The sequence below is a fragment of the Periplaneta americana genome, chromosome 10 (genome assembly GCF_040183065.1).
Source record: "Periplaneta americana isolate PAMFEO1 chromosome 10, P.americana_PAMFEO1_priV1, whole genome shotgun sequence".
Lineage (NCBI taxonomy): Eukaryota > Metazoa > Arthropoda > Insecta > Blattodea > Blattidae > Periplaneta > Periplaneta americana.
The window spans coordinates 7,545,937-7,564,501 of NC_091126.1; positions in this window are offsets into that span (position 1 = coordinate 7,545,937).

Below are 18,565 nucleotides of genomic sequence, written 5' to 3' on the forward strand. Positions count from 1 at the left end.
CCGCCATCGGTCCCTATCCTGTGCAAGATTAATCCAGTCTCTATCATCATACCCCACCTCCCTCAAATCCATTTTAACATTATCCTCCCATCTACGTCTCGGCCTCCCTAAAGGTCTTTTTCCCTCCGGTCTCCCAACTAACACTCTATATGCATTTCTGGATTCGCCCATACGTGCTACATGCCCTGCCCATCTCAAACGTCTGGATTTTAAGTTCCTAATTATGTCAGGTGAAGAATACAATGCGTGCAGTTGTGTGTTGTGTAACTTTCTCCATTCTCCTGTAACTTCATCCCGCTTAGCCCCAAATATTTCCCTAAGCATCTTATTCTCAAACACCCTTAACCTATGTTCCTCTCTCAGAGTGAGAGTCCATACAGAAGAACCGGTAATATAACTGTTTTATAAATTCTAACTTTCAGATTTTTGGAGAGCAGACTGGATGATAAGAGCTTCTCAACCGAATAATAACACGCATTTCCCATATTTATTCTGCGTTTTATTTCCTCCCGAGTGTGATTTATATTTGTTACTGTTGCTCCAAAATATTTGAATTTTTCCATCTCTTCGAAGGATAAATCTCCAATTTTTATATTTCCATTTCGTACAATATTCTGGTCACGAGACATAATCATATACTTTGTCTTTTCGGGATTTACTTCCAAACCGATCGCTTTACTTGCTTCAAGTAAAATTTCCGTGTTTTCCCTAATCGTTTGTGTATTTTCTCCTAACATATTCACGTCATCTGCATAGACAAGAAGCTGATGTAACCCGTTCAATTCCAAACCCTGCCTGTTATCCTGAACTTTCCTAATGGCATATTCTAGAGCGAAGTTAAAAAGTAATGGTGATAGTGCATCTCCCTGCATTAGCCCGCAGTGAATTGGAAAAGCATCAGATAGAAACTGACCTATACGGACTCTGCTGTATGTTTCACTGAGACACATTTTAATTAATCGAACTAGTTTCTTGGGAATACCAAATTCAATAAGAATATCATATAATACTTCCCTCTTAACCGAGTCATATGCCTTTTTGAAATCTATGAATAACTGATGTACTGTACCCTTATACTCCCATTTTTTCTCCATTATCTGTCGAATACAAAAAATCTGATCAATAGTCGATCCATTACCCCGAAAACCGCACTGATGATCCCCAATAATTTCATCTACGTACGGAGTTAATCTTCTCAAAAGAATATTGGACAAAATTTTGTACGACGTCAACAAAAGTGATATTCCTCGAAAGTTACCACAGTTGGTTTTGTCCCCCTTTTTAAAAGCAAATTGAAGCTTTACTAAAAGATTAGAACTTTTTTTGGAATATATTCCCAGTAATTTTTTTTCATGCATCCATTTGATTCCAAGTTATGTTTTAGCAAATATTGTTTACTTTGAGCTTACCAACAGACAGCGGATTTTCGGTCAGTTGCAGGGAGTCATTGAACTCATTGCTAGGCTCCCTCCATACGTCCTGTCGCTCTGTAGGGACTGAAAATCCGTTGTCTGCTTATCACAACTGTTACAAATCACGCCACTCTTATAAACTCTTTAAGGCTGTACATTATTATGCAAAATTTGAACTGTAAAGAATCAAGTCGATGAAAGTGGTGTGATTTGTAACAAGTGATGTGGTAATTGCGTAAGAATAATGTAATGTTGTGGTTAAAAATTGAAAGAAAAATCTGTACGAAGCAACTAAGGAATTCACAACACATTTTTAGCTTCAGAATACAAGCCAGTTAAAGAAATTATACTTCTGAATAGTTCGTTCTCTATTTGTAATATTCTTTTACCCTTAAAACTAAAGAAAGAAGGTACTTGGCAAACAATTTTAAATTAGTGTTATTCCGAAAGTACTATGAATAGGACCAATTTTTATACGAAATTGTTTGCCCAAAATATCTATTGAAATAAGCTTCGTAAGTGGCGGTGACTCCCCCAAATCACCCTGTATATATACAGAGTGGCCCACTTAACTCTTTCACCTCCGATAAAGTGTGAAATATATACACAAACCGACAATTACAAGTCAAATTATATCGAAGGGGACATCTGATAGACGTAATGTATTTTTTGTACATGAAATATTTTTCAAGATATTACAGTCAATTTTTAATGGGAACCAACTATGGTTTGTATGGCAAATGTTGCGTTAGCTCTGTCTAATAGCAACTGGCTACTTTACTGACTGTTTGAATGTCACCGGTAAGAGTAAACAAGTTATAAGCAGTGTTTGACCAAGGATCGAACGGAGAGAGGACAATTCTGTTAGAGTTGTGAGTCAATTAAATCACAATCACAATGTAGGCCTACTGTATACTTTAATACTATGAAAATGTTGCACATGGTGAAGTGGGTCATAAATGTATTGATGCACAACTCTAACCAGAATTGTCCTCTCTCTATTCGATCCTTGGTCAGACATTGTTTATGTTTACTCTTACGGTGATATTCGAACAGTAAAGTAGTCAGTTGTTACACAGAGTTGACGCAACATTTGCAATACAAGATGTAGTTGGTACCCTCCCCCTCCCCAAAAAAGAGTTGACTCTATCATGAAAAGCATTTCATGTACGAAAAATACATTACGTTTATCAGACGTCCCCTTCGATGTAATTTAACTTGTAACTGTCGGTTTGAAATATGTCACACACTATCGGAGTTAAGTAGGCCAATCTGTATATAACTGACTATACGTATTATTTACTGATTGCCATTACAAGGAACTGAATGAAAACTAAATATTATTAATTGTGGAATCAAGACTGGTTGGGGAACTAATTTTATAAAATTGTCATCAACAACATATTCTTGTATAAGTTCAGTACACACGGAAGTTTAAATTAATTAGCAATTTAAACCCTAATTAATGTTTTTCAGGATACGTGCATCACAAATATTTGCAATACATTTCATGAAAGTGCATAAATTACATGACACTGTAAACGGAATACTGTAATTTATTTGTAACGTAAATGCATTATTTTCAGTCGGCTATTTAACAAAGCTACACCAACTACTAGATTATTTGGCGTCGAAATTGGTATAACGAGATTATATTTGGCGATGTGTGACGGAGAATTACTTGGTATTCGCCTTACAGTTAATGTAAATCTCGGAAAAAGCCAACCAGGTAATCAGCCGAAACGGGAATGGAACCCACGCCTTAGTAATTACGTTAATGTAGTAGATAATAAGCTCATCATTATAGGAAAATCCAAAACAGCGTAAGTAAACAAAGGTCAACGTACATGAATGTTGTGTCGTAGCTGTCAGTATTATAAATCCTACCCTTGAATATGGAACATCACGAACGTACGTAGAAAGTGTACAGAATTTAAATTTCATTGCATTTGTTTTAATAAAAATTTTACCCATAAATATTGCAACACGATTTCAAATATTTCTGGTCTCTGGACAGGGTGACTGAAGATTGCCTACTTTTTCCAGTAAATGTAACAATGTCTGCATCAGTTGTGGAAACTTGCTGCTTTAACCATATTTGGACAAAGTGATTAGAGTTTAATTTCAAGTAATGAAATAGAATCATAAATGGATTAAAAGTTCGATAACTGCAGTAATTGCATTATTCTGAACGTCACATTTTAACTTCACGACGAAGCAAATGCAACGCATGTACCATTAATTTCCACCGCACAACGCTTCTGCATCATGGGTTGGTAACACGGTGCTTAGATAATAATTTTACGTATTTGATGTTTATGTGTGATTATTACATTTTATTTAACCTTTATTTAATTAAATTTGATAATTTGATTAGACACATTATGATAAGTAAGAAAGATTACGTACCTACTAGCGGATTCTGAACTCTGGTTTAAAGACAAGCTCAGTAACAATTCGACCGCTGACAACTTTGCACTGGACTGGAGTGTTACATCGTCATAAGATCAGCAAGCTCTTGAAATGAACCGCCATCAGTTTTACACGCTGAAGTATATTCATTCTGCAGTTTCAATACATAAGGTCATGCGCTACTGAAAATAGACTAATACTAATGCTCCATTGCACAAATTCAGTGTCACTTAAGAAAAAATTAGATTAAAAATTAATAAAAAAATATATGTATTTTATTTTTTTGGAAGTGTTTATGAGAAAAGATTGTAATTTACAATGTGTGATTATGATAATGATATGCGTATTCAGTAAAAACTTCAACTTTCTACCTCAAAAATTGTGAATTTTAGATACTTCAATAGCGCATAGCCTTAAGAAAAGTACGTACCTACATAAGATCTGCATATGTCAAAGCCGTTACTTCCTTCTAAACAATGTGTAGAGGGTTTTTTTATTCGGTTATTTAACGACGCTGTATCAACTACTAGGTTATATAACGTGGATGGTGTTGATAATAGATGATAATTGCTGACAATTTGCCATAGATTACCTGACATTCACCTTATGAGTGGGGAAAACCTCGGAAAATCTCAACCAAGTAATTAGTCCAAGCGTTAATCGAACCCGCGCCCGAGTGCAACTGCGGATCAGCAGGCAAACGCCTTAGCCGACTGAGCTACGCCGGTGGCTGTATAGAAGTATTCTCACAATTAAAAGATTTCGAGATACTGTACTCAGAGCATTCTCTATTGCCTCAACTAATGGAAGGATACGGTTCCTGAGTTGCGTCAAGCACACGAAAGGATATGCGTAGGTCAGCCTTACATTCTTCGTATAATGCATCCAAACTTGTAAGGGACTTTGTGTTATCATTTCGATAATACCCGATACAAAGCGACAAGTGTGCAACTGGGTCCGGGTCGTACAATCGACATTCAATCAGAAAATACGGTTAGAAACTGCTTTCCCAGGTGATCCGGCGCTCTGGTTAATGAGTCCCGTGCTAACGCAACGGCTTCCCAGATGCACCTGCGGCGCTGGAGGGAGATATCTAGAGAGACGGGACCGTCAGGACGCACGTACGGAGGCTGAAGAGAAATGGAATGGACGGAAATTGCTGAAATTGTAAATAAACGATCTGGAACCATCATATTACTGGAGTCTGGATGAAATAACGGAATGAAGAAAGGAAAGAGGGCAATTTTAACATTACAATTTAGTATGGTCCTATAACGAAGTTACAGCAAACAAAAGAAAGAGAATTTTTCACAGTGTTAGAAGAATGTCTACTTTATAGGTGTGAGACAATGAAAGTAGTAGTTACCCCTATTCTTTATTAATGTATCACATCTTGCCGGTCGGCTGCAATCTCATGCCGCTTTTCACTAAATTCTAATTTATAGTTTCATGTGGCTTTCTAGAATAGTTCGAAAATATTTGAAATACATTAATGTCTTCCCTTCAAATCCACTGTACCACGATGATACAAGGGTAAAGGCTGATATCTGTCAAGCAAAGTGACAGAACGACTTCGCCCGATGATAGGAAGAGAAATGAAGAGTCCACTGCAAGAATGATGGATGTCACTTTCTTGTCGAAAATGAGCCAAGACTGTCAATGCATAGCTTAAGACATATAGAATGTATATAGAGAGTTATATGGCATTAACACCGATAGTCATTGTCCAGTAATGATCGGAAAATCACAGTTAAGCTTTGAACGATAAGCATTTCAAACTTTCAATTGCTTCTCCTGCAAAATGGATTCCAATTGACATCCATCATTCTTGCAGTGGAATCTCCAAATGGTATAGGCCTATTTTCAAGAAATATGTTCATCACAGACCTCGTCTACTGAAATAAAGAAGTTAAACTTGCATCTATGCAATTCATCAAATCAGCAAGAAATTGTATTAATTCCGCCTTTTAAAAGAAAGAGCTGGTTGGCCAGTCGATGATACTCTTCTTACGGACCTTAACTTCATGGAACTAATTAAATTATTATTTTGTTTTTAATGTTTGTTAGGTACTGATTCGTTTTACTATGCCACTGAAATAAAGAATTCTCTGAAAAGTAATTCTCATTTGATCTCAATTTTTATGGAATGCCTTAAAATGGTGTCAAGTATGAAACTGAAGAACAATACTTTTAAGACTCATCTTAGTCCTATGGCATATTTTTATACCCAGTCTTATTGTGCTTATTTACAGATTAGTATGGAACATCCTTTCATTATGAGATATGTGTTTATTTTATTCCACGACTCCAGTAATGAATAGTAGTGCACGAAATTGTCTGCATGAATTTTGAGGCTGACGTTCATGCATGGCCATGAAGAGCACGTACTAGCAATATCAGGAAACAATGTTCAGTTCTGAAACTTAGTTCATGTAACATGAATTGTATTTCTCAGTTTTAATATTGGACTTCATATTAAAAAATATTACATTTCTCGACTCGTTACGTATAAGAAAAGTTTCAAATTTTGCGTTTATGAATATAATTTTCGGCTTAAGATCATAACGTGCTAATTTTATTACCACTTACTTGATTCCATTACAAGATCTGTACATTTCACGATAAGGTGGGCGGTAAGTCACAGCTTAAAGCCGTCATATCATTGTTTATCTGCAAGGAACAGCAAATATTCAGGTGTTTGCAACACTCACCTACAACGAAACAGAGAAAACATAGCTTACAACAAGCATCATTAATCATATTCCACTATGTAAGAATGGATTTCCTTTCTGTTGCAGCAAGTTATTCAACGATAAACAATGTATGCATTCATGTTATCGCAGTACCCCACCAACAAAAGTTATACAAATGTTCTCACTGCTTAAGGATTGTAAAGGCACAAGTGAAACACGAAACATCCTGCAAGTCGGTTTCTAGTAGCTGATCATTTTTGAATATGACACATAGTCTGTGAATTCTAAATTTAATTGCAAAATAAACTAAAGCCAACTAAAGTGTAAACAGGCACCAAAACGTCACAGACGTTGGTTCGCTTTCCGTTCCAGAGAGTGTAGATGTATGTTTCTTCAATGTTATGTCCTCCGTTATCTTTGGTTGGGAACTGGCGACACAGAGACCCCTCATGTGTCAGATCTCAAAAAGTTGTAAAATACAGATTTGTGCAAAATTTCTCTGTGGCGAAGTGACAGAGTGAGGAATACATTCAATTAACTAATTAATGAAAGAGAAATACCTAGTGAATAGGATGAAGAAAAGAGACAGAGAAAAAAAAGCCGACCTAGCTTTACACGACGTCTATGGTGCACACTGAATGCCAATTCAAGGTCACAGTCGTGGATTCAGACTCGTCCTGGGGCATGGAATTTTATTTTGTTCGTTATTAATCTCCTGTCATAAATTTTCTAAATTCTATGCCGCGTCTTGTTTCCAATCCGAACCACTGAAGCCCCATGGCGTGATCTTTCCGTTTTATGATATATTGCTGGTCTCGTGCAGTAGTTTCCCGTCGTTTTCTCAATTTGTATCAACTATGTAATAGGACCACTCTACCTGTCTGTCCCAAATACCATTTACATTGACCGGGATTTAGAAAACTGACACACTATGCATAAGATAACGATACTCTTCAATTTCTTCTTAAGGTGCTATCTTCCCATACGTTTCCTCTGATTGAGATTCTGGCTGATATGTGCATCTATTACACTGGTCAACAAAATTAAACTTTTTTTTGTTAAAAGATAACGAATGGATGATTCTTATAGAATTTTTCGTGCTGATTTCAAATCTGTTTTCAAAAATTTTCTATCACCCAAGGTTTTTGAGTAATTATAACATTGTAACATTATACCGTACCTAAAATCATGTTTACCTGCCTAAAACGTGTGTGTCAATTAGATTTTAGGCTATACTTGAATTGAGAAATATTTGTTTTGAGTGTCCAGCAGTAGTATGTCAGAATATTTGAACTCCATTTTTCCTGGTAGCATCTTTCCTTTTCAGAAAAATCCTGACGAAAAAGCTCCCAACATTCGTCGCTCACTATTCGAAGGTTTTGAGGAAAGAAAACATAGACGAAAATCCAAAACGTTATTTAGAGTACATATTATAGGGTGTAGTATGTCTCATACTACACTCCATCACGTTATAGTTCTGAATCAGTTCGCTGACAAATTCTCTGTAATCTTCTGATCTGTGGTTCCTAAAAAGTAACAGTCTGCTGAATTATCCTTAGGTTCCCGGCATATCATTTGAACTATAAAATGCATATGACTGGATCCTTTAGGCAACCAATTAATAGAATTTCGTGGAGCACAACAGATTTCAGGGAACGAATTCCTGTCCTCTTCTATTTTTCAATCAAAATAACACTCGTAAAAATTCGCATGTGTTCTTTCAAAGTTAACTAACCACAAACGTAACAAAAGTTGTTCATGTGATTTATACAATATTTCGCGGTAAGTTTCACTTTATAAAATACTTAAACCACTCTCAAAAGTAGGACAAAGGAAACACAGGTTATGAAACTTGTTTCATGTAAGTTCCAACTCAACTGAGAATTAATTCTAACTTTTACAGTCTAATGAGGAATAAAATTCGTTTTTATGAATTCTGACTTCACAGGCAACAATTATCTAGTTCAATTGTTAAGCAATAAAATAAAATATTTGATAAATTTTCTTTCCATTAGTATGTTAAGAACTGTATACCCATAGCAATGAAAATAAACCACTTTTTCTAAAATTACAAAAAAATGGTGGATAGTAGAAAAATTCTGACTTCATTTTTGGAATCAGCAGATGAAATTATATAAAATACAGCATAAATTTTACATTTAACAAAATCACTGTGGGCCAGTGTTATCAGGCAGTGTATCTCACTTGACGATATGGCGTTAAATTCTTATTTGGTCTTTACTTCATGTGGGTCCTACGTCATCATAAGTGGAGACCCTGGCGTAGTAATGACGCTATGTCACTGGAGTTCCCCAAATGCCTATTTCATATCATTTTGACAGTCCCAAAACAAAGGGCCAGGAACAAGTCCCGACGAGACTGATGCATTTTTAGTCTGTACAAATATTTTTTGTTTGTTCTTTTCTTTTTTTTTTTTTTGCTCTTCTCGTGTCCCACTTATTTTCGAAGTCACTAATTTATTTCTATAGTTCTTATAGTCTTCTTATTATTTGAGGAGTTGACATGGGAATGGTTGTACAGTAAGTCAGAAAAAAATTTTTTTTTTTTTCGTTTTGTCATAGAAAAAAGAGTAAGCTCTCGTGTCAATGGTGTAGAAACAGCGCCAGGTCAGTAGATGTACTCGATTTGTTCCAATTCTGACGTAAGACTGCAGGTGTGTCAAGTGCACGAGGTATGGCTTAGGGAAGATAGTAAGTCTCCATTCGCCGACGCGTCTGACCTGTTCCACTGTGTGTCAGTAAACAACGTGCTTTATCGCTATTGCCTGTCTGAAAGCGTGATTCACTTGTCCATGTCTCCGAAATCTATTCCATTCAGAATGGTAAGTCTTCAGTTTTGTTTAATCATCACCTCAACAATATGAAGCTCATAGTCATTCTTCGCTTTTTGTACATACGTACTATATTTATTTCGTTACCACTTGTAAATGCCAATACAAGTGTGACTTTGCTTGCCATTAATAGAGACAAGGCAGTCAATCAAGAAGGACGAACCGCGGAAAGAGTTCGTCTTCAAAAGAGGGCAGGCTTTTCAGGCCATCACAAATATGCACTCATAACAAACTCTTACAAAGAGGCAGGTCTTAAGTGAGCCCTAAAAGAAGTAGGCCTACCTATTAGTCATGCTGGATTTTCTGGACAAGTAGTACCGTGAGTTTTATCGGAAAATTTGTGTTTGGAAAATAAGAAGTGACAAATTGTTTTTGTTACACTCATAATCTCATTTTATTTGATTTTGAATTACTTTCGTACAAACAGAATAAAGTTATGTTAGGTAAAATCTGCTTCCTGGTGTTCTTTCAGCCTTTTTTGTAATCAGTTAAGTTCTATAATGTTCCCTAAATAATAATATATTTTTTGTAAATAAAAATATTTTCTGGTGTTGTCAAAACTATTTGTCGCCTCTCCTGTACAATTTCATTTTTATGGCTTACAACCTTTCCCATGTCAGCGTCTCATTTGCCTAAATCTTTCAGTCCTAACACATTTTAGACAGACTACACTCAGAGTGTCCTGCACCCGAGAAACAGAGGTCGTCATATAGACAACTAACAAACACTTTTCGATGGCTTCCGCGTAACATTAAGTGCACAGTCGCGCAGAATCGTTTTCAGCTCATACATCTTAAATTTGCTGGTAGATCTCGGCGCTCTTCGTGTTCTAACGCTCACAAATGGAAACTCTGTTGCAATAACAATGCTTTCTTCCGTATATAAGAAAGCAGTAAACAGGGATCCCAACATCCATCAACGTCCCACAGAGTCGGAACAAATTGTGGATGGAATGATATATCCTTGAGCAAAATCAAGAGATGAAGCAAAAGAATCGAATTCAACCCCAGTCTCGCAAGTATTGAATTCCGGCAGGGGTTGTGTGCAAGGTCACCAATCCTTGCCACCGGGTTATGGGAACGGCGCGGATTCATTGTAAATCAATTTCATCTCTGACTGCAATCATGGGGAGAGCAGTCCGCATGCGCTTTGTGCAAGCCATTCAGTGCCAGTGCGGTGGATGTAACGGTGTCCGTTCGCTCTGTCGAGAGTCGCATACTTGAATTATCATCCCAAAATGGATAAATCCCCATGTGTTCATCACCTGGAGAATTCTCGTTGACAGGAAGAGGTGACCCGTTTCCACATGTCTTCAAGGCTCAAAAGGATAGTGAATAACGTGACACAACTCTATGGCTAATGTATTCATGACGTCATCCTTCGGTCGTCTTCATACAATCGAATAAACCTGCATTACACATCTAGCCTCATTTTATTCGGATTGCTATCCTTGAAATTTCTGGCGACAATTTTCCCCTGATACTTGGGTTTCTACCGACACACTACAGTCAAATTTTTCCGACGGCGATGGGTCTTTAAGGAGAATGAAGTTCTCAACTTAGTTTTCTTTAGATATCAAATTAGGCATCTTATTAGATGTTTTGTGGTAGTCCTGCAGCGAATCCTTTTTTTTTTTAGTCGGTTATTTAACGACGCTGTAACAACTACGAGGTTATTTAGCGTCGAAGAGATTGGTGATAGCGAGATGGTATTTGGCGAGATGAGGCCGAGGGTTCGCCATAGATTATCTGGCATTCACCTTACGGTTGGGGAAAACCTCAGCCCAAGCGCGGATCGAACCTGCGCCCGAACGCAACTTCAGACCGGCAGGCAAGCGCCTTAACCGACTGAGCCACGCCGGTGGCTTGCAGCTAATCATCTTAAACTGTTTAAATGTTCCCATAAATATAAGAAGTTCTGGCTGATAATTATGTAGGCCTACATATATTATCAGGCAGTACATCTCACTTGAAGATATTTGTCATAGGAAGAAGAACAATTGTTTGTATGCATCTGAAGTGTGACTAGTGTAATATGTAGCTAGCAGGCGACGTATGCAATGGAGAGGAAAAGGAACTGGCCACCCTACCCCATTACCTCCTGAACTAGTTGCATCATAAATGGTGTCTTCTTGGTATCACTTGTGAGGTTCTGATCTGTCTTCGGACAGTTGACTAAACAACAAACATATAGTATCTACAAGTTTATTATTATTATTATTATTATTATTATTACTGAATCTTCACATGCACAGAAACCCTACTTCATCATGAGGTACGTTAGGGTTGTAGTTTAGTACACAATTAAAAACATACATATTCATATACTTAGCACTCATTAGCACACTTCTATAACAATGCATACAATATTAATTCTAGAAATAATTACAAAAATGAATCTTAGAAAAATAACAATCTCTTTGTGGTCAACATTCTTTCTAAAATAACTGACAGAGGATAGACATAAACAATATTACACTCTGAAAGGTGTGATATCAATGTTCAAACACTTCGCAGTTCAACAGTTCGTAATGTTTCTTTGCATACACAATGATGTCCTTCCTCGGTTATAACTTGTAATTTGAAACCTACAAGTAGCTTCCGAACTCATCATGCCCCGATAAAAACTGCGTTATTATGAAACCTTGTGATAATCTATTCTTGTCGAGTCTGTCACATTACATCACACAAACACACCCTCACAGGAAACAAAACAAGAGTAGCCATGTAAACCAGGTACGATAGAATTTAACACAAGAGAGTCATATAATACATATTACGAAGTGATACAGTGAGCGTATTCCGAATCTCAGCGCTGAGCAATCTGATGGCATCACGGTGCTCCGAATTTCACCGATGGCGTCACTGATGCTCCACCGGTTTCGCACCGGTGCCATCAGCTTGCAGAAGTGGTGGCAGTCTCCATCAGCTGCCATCAGTGAATCTGATTGGTTCTTGTATAGGGCGGGCATTAGCAGACGAATGACATCGTGCACTGTTGTGTCATGGCGGTGTGTTCTGCTTTAGTTCTGCTGTATTATTTGTAATGAACACAACATAAAAACTATATGTTAATGGCTTATGAGCGAACATGTCAACGGACCAGTTATTACTACCGGTTCAAGAAATAAATTGTTTGTGCTCTCTTTTCTTTGAACGAGATGGCAGTACGGAAATTTCGCAAAATTTTGCTAACGTAGCACAGACAACTTATACAGTCGCCATGACAGCCATCGATCCTTTCAACAGTTTTGTTCCTATTTCGCTGCAGCGTGACGTCATTGTTGTCCACCGGTCCGGTGAGATTCGGAATACGCTGAGTGTTAAAAGTTGTGTAATCAAGATGTATAGAGTTATTTTATTTAATTGGATTATAGAAAATGCCTCCCTATGCAATATATAGAACGATTGTTAGTCTTCTTATTAGAAATCAAAGTAAACGATTTCACGTGTATACTTTGTAGATGTAGATCTGAGGTTCAGATCCAGGAAATGAACTGCGCACGGGTCATCATTCGCAATATGATGATCCGAATCGTGTGAGACGTAACGAAAGAGTACATGCCGACTTCATGACTTCTTTTTTATTATGTTTGTTGTTCACAGCTTCAGTAAAAATTGAACGTTAATTGCGATTTATTTGGGTGTATTACCGCAATTTAACAAAATTTTGTTTCTTCTGTACTATTAGTCTACACTGAAATATACTGCCTTGGAAGCATGCCAACAATTTTGTAGAGCTTGAATCTCGGGAAAACAGCAATTAGCTGGAACTATGCTCCGTCGCATAACTTAACGGTCTTCTTGTTCAATGAGGGGATTTAGCCCACTTGCAAAAGAGACTGGTTTTACGCTTAAAAGGTGTGCGTTCGACCCCGAATTGTGGCAGGGAAATTCTGCTCTTCCAGGGCTCCCTAAGCCCTTATCTTATGAGGGTTGTTGCTATTTCTTTTTCTTGAAGCATTTTATACTCCTAGCGAAGTGCACCCCGTTTCGATACTCGACACGATACAGTGCGATTCCCGCATGTCGCCCGGTCATCACTTGCAGTACTGCAGCCGCAGAATATAAACACGGCGTAGCCTGTTCCCCCTCCCTGCGGACCACACACATGGGGAAGTAAAGAGCATGTAACCTTGAATGCCTGTTTACATTTTCCAATTCTCCATTGCGCCGAGCATGCACAATATCACATCCAATCCGTACCCACATTGAATACATTCCCAAGACCATTGCTTCCGCGCAGCATTAAATCTGTACGTCTTGCTTCTTCCTTGCAGCATACGGCGGCAGGCTTGCGATTCTTTACAGTGGATAGAAACGCCACATTGCAATGCTTACGAAACGTCCTTGTAATACATAGAGAAAAGGGGACAATATCGTATGTTCTTATGACATTGTGATCTATAGGCGGTATACACAGTATGTCCGGAAGTCCGTATAGGTTACCCTTATACCTTACTACAGTCATGTCAATTGATGCCCATAGGAGAAAGCGCGCGCTTTAGAGCTCAGGAGAGTCTGAGCGCTTTACAGCGGAAAGGAAAGAGACAGACGAAAGATGTATTATATGCCGCTTGTTCGAGCTATATTCAGGGATGACCAGAACTGATTCAATACATAAAGGGAAGAAAACTTGTTAAAACTGTATCCATGTTAATTTTTAGATTTGTCTGAGAAGTGTAAGTGCATTATAAGAATGTAAGTTTTAATTTTAATGCTCATTTTTCACAAGTTTGATTTTTTTTATTCAAAAGAAATATTTTCTCAATTTTTTTATAGAAAAGTGAAATTTTCAGATATAGGCCTATTTATTTAGTAGTCTTACAGAACGTTTTCGTAAATCTAATATACCGTAAATACGTATTACTGAAGATAGTGTATTGAAAATTTTGAAAATATTTGCATGGAAATTGTTTGTAAGCAAATTAATTAACAAAGCAACTACTGTTACCTCATAAGCAAAAGATACGTGCCCATGTGTTGTAAAAATGTCAGCTCTATAGCTTCAGCACATTTCGAGAAAATAATTTAATATTCTGATGATAGGAAGTTTCTCACCAATATCACCATAAAAGCGTAATGCGATGAGTGTTTTGTCATGGAATATTAGTTACACTTAAAACATATACAACACCTAGGTAACTTTGCTTTGTACTGTAATATTGTTTTGATTAGTTTATTGATTACCTTTATAAGGCTAAAGTCCACACCTGTGGAGTAACGGTTAGCGCGTATAGCCGCGAAACCAGAGGGCCCAGGTTCGATTCCCGATCGGGGCAAGTTTCCTTGTTGAGGTTTTTTCCGGGGTTTTCCCTGAACCCAATATGAGCAAATGCTGGGTAATTTTCGGTGTTGGACCCCGGACTCATTTCACCGGCATTATCACCTTCATCTCATTCAGACGCTAAATAACCTAAGATATTGATAAAGCGTCGTAAAATAACTTACTAATATATATATATATATATATATATATATATATATATATAAGGCTGAAGGTACCATCAATAGCAATTCCAACTTATCATGTCATACTCAATCTCTTTCTTTGGGATATCACTTTCTTTATGAATAATGTGTTTCATTCACTTAGTGCAGTATAGTTGTACTACTAAGGAATTTATGTGAATATTCCTTCTTAACTCTTTATTATGTTATTAACGTTCAAAACGCAACTGCAACATTAAGAAATTGGTCTTAGTACTTTTGTTTTACAGACAATATAGATAATATCAAACAGAAAGAAGCCATATAAAAAAAACGACACAAAATTTCACTTTTCGTTTGAAGTTTGTGCACCACTGTTTTCTTAATCCAACAGGCTTCTTATTCATACACACAACCCTTCCTCTTTCCATACTTAGCGCTTGATACCCGCGCACGACGTCAAGATCAGAACAATTCGCTTGCTTTGACATCAGTGCCTTACTAGTTTCTTATTAGCGTATCATATACTATTATAGGCCTATTGTAATTATTTATAATTATTAATATTCGTAACAATAGTAATTGTTGTAAGTGCATTGTTATTATGTCGGTGTGCCGTTTTTATTGTCATATTGTGTCGATCGTCATTCTGTGAGTTGAAATGGCAGCTAAATAAGGTATTTTTGTCATATTTAAAAATAACATATATATATATTTTTTTTTAACAAATATTTTCGTACTTTTTAGCACATAAAAATTAATTATATTTAAATTTTTAGCACATAAAAATCCGCTCCCTATTTATTACTATAAATTACAGTAATCACTAATTAGTAAGAAATTTATGTAAATCATTTATTATTGGAGGATGTCTGCGGTCGTCCGAAAGAACATTATTTAAAATTGGCCCGCAGTATTCATAAGGTTGAGCACCCCAGCTTTAGACGGACGAATGTGTCTGAAGTCTCTGATGCTGATATCAAAGAAATGTGAGTCAGAATGTTTCACTATTATTAGTTTTGATAAGGCCCGGAACTGGGTTAACACTGTTACACATAGGAGTACTCGAGTTACTTAGAGCCTAATGTAATGTAACATAATCTTCTTCGCTGTCACATGGTACGAAATTCTCTAATGGAGCCTTATTCCATTAAAAATATCGTCAAGTGAGGAGGAAGATGTGTGTGAAGTAATCCACTGGAAAGTATCATGAGACAAAATACCGCTTCCTTCTCAAAGTGAGTGATATCTCATTTCTTTAAACGTGTGCCACAAATGTTTAGAATAAGAGAATGGTAAGTGAATGACATTCTAGCTGCTTACATTTAGCAATATATTAATAGTTGTGATTTTCCGAATAAACAAATAACACACAATCTCCATAATCAGCTATTTCGAGCGCATTCAGTAGGTCCCAAAGTCAACTTGCCACTTTCGTGGTCGGGAGAATATACACTCGTCATAAAATATGGAAATCCCAACAGTAATTCCTTTTCGAAAGAAGCCCTACTAAATTGTTCTTCCTTTGAAAAATCTGTCACCCTTGAACGGAATTCTTCGCCACCAAATGTTGACGTCAACTTTTGAATTAATGTAGAGTATGAATATCGCAATCCAACCACCTATTCACCCACCCATCATCCTCTCTCTTTCTTTATCCGTTTACCTCTCTGTAGTGCCGACTTAGAGACAACTGATGGGTAGAGGAGGGAGGACATTGTCTCTGAATAACACTAAACCTCTACAAATTGCTCATTTTCCAGGATGTGGGATTGACACAATGCAGGACCACAGCATTGACGTCACAGGACAACGGACAACCATCCAGTTTTGTAGATGAAAGATATACTTCTTCCATTGTCTACTCCGTGATTCGAACCACGGACCGCTTGAATGAGCTGCGACAGACAAATATCAAAATACCGACATTTAAGTCCCTTTGGAAAACAAGGTTATTTTCCATTGCTGTAATATGAAAAAGTGCATTAGAAATCTATCATTATCCAAAATATTAATCTGAAAATTTATTTAAGTATAAGTTAAATTAAAAATTATTGTCGTATTAAGTTTTCTAGTGTAAGAATGTTCAATATCCTATATTATGAAAGTCGTTCAGAATATATTGGACCAGTGCAAATCAAAATACCATACAGTAGAGCGTCTCGTTTAGGCACAGTGAAAACGTAACCAAAGTACAGGTAACGTGTGGGGGGAGGACGAGCCGTACGATAAACACGAGGGATGCACAAGGTTTTAGTTACAACATTTACGGCGGAACATTAATTGAAATTATATTTTCCGAAAATACACAAAGCAAAAGAACACAAATTGCATAACGTTACATATACACATTTTAACAAACAAGCAAATGTAATGTTGAAATAATTCAATATAATAAATCAAATTTTGCTTGTTTGATGTTGCTTTCAAGCAACATTCTTTGAAGTCATGAATTTCATTCTCTCTCTCTCTCTTTATTTTTTGTGTAGCTTATTTTGTATATAGTGTATTTTTCTCTGTTTTTTCTATATTATTGTATTTGTATTCTTGGTGTTGTGGAAGAGAAGGCCTGATGGCCTTAACTACACCAGAATAAATAAATAAATAAATAAATAAATAAATAAATAAATAAATAAATAATATCACTGTCTTCTGTGGCCAAATTAATAAAACTACAGTGTATTGGTCTGAAGTGACAACACTATTTCCTAAACATAATTCTCCCTTCTCAAAGTTCAATTTATTCAGATACACTACCACTATGTTGGTCAAACAGAGTATGAAATTCATGACCGTAAAAAATGCTGCTTGAAGGCAACATCATATAAGTAGCAAAACTTGATTTGTTATATTGAATTATTTCACTAAGAACTATTTTTGGGGCTGTGAAAGAAGGTGATACTTGGAGAAATTGTGACTTGTATGAATTATGTAAGGAACCTGACTTAGTGAAGTATATAAAAATTAATAGATTGGCCTGGGCTCTACATTTGATACGTATGGACAATAATAAAACTGTTAAAAAGATCTATATGACACAATCATTACAAACAAGAAAAGTTGCAAGACCGAAATTAAGATGGGAAGATGATGTCTTGCAGGAATTAGAATTAGTAAAATTAGAAATTGGAAGAATTTAGCAGCAAATATAGAAGTATGGAAGAACATTCTGAAGAGGGCTAGGGCGGCCCATAATGGGCTGTCATGCCATGGATGATGATATTGAATTATTTCAATGTTACAATTGCTTGTTTGTTAAAATGTGTATATGATGTGGTCTTTTGTTTTGTGTGGTTTTGGAAAATATAGGCTAATTTGAATTAATGCTCCCCCATAAATGTTGTAACTAAAACCTTGTGCATCCCTCGTGTTTATCGTACGGCTCGTCCTGTCCCCATACGTTACCTGCACTTTAAATGTTCACTGTGCCTAAGCGAGACGCTCTACTGTATCTTAGTGTCTGAGTCCTCTGTTACCTGACTCACCAGTGTCCGTCGAGAGACACGGTGTAACACATGCTTCAATATTCTTTATTTGTATTTATTTGCACATTGTCTCATATTCGTATGCTACTGTCAGTCGGCTGATACAGGGACGAAAACAGTGCTATTGCTATAGGCCTACAGCTGGCAGTAATGGAACAGAGCTGATGAAAAGGCAGAAAGATGCAATTGAAAGAAAAAATGAATGGAAAAAAAGAATTAAGAAGGAAGGAAAAGACAAGAGCAAAAAACGAAGAGAGAAAGAAAGTGGAAAAAGAGACACTGG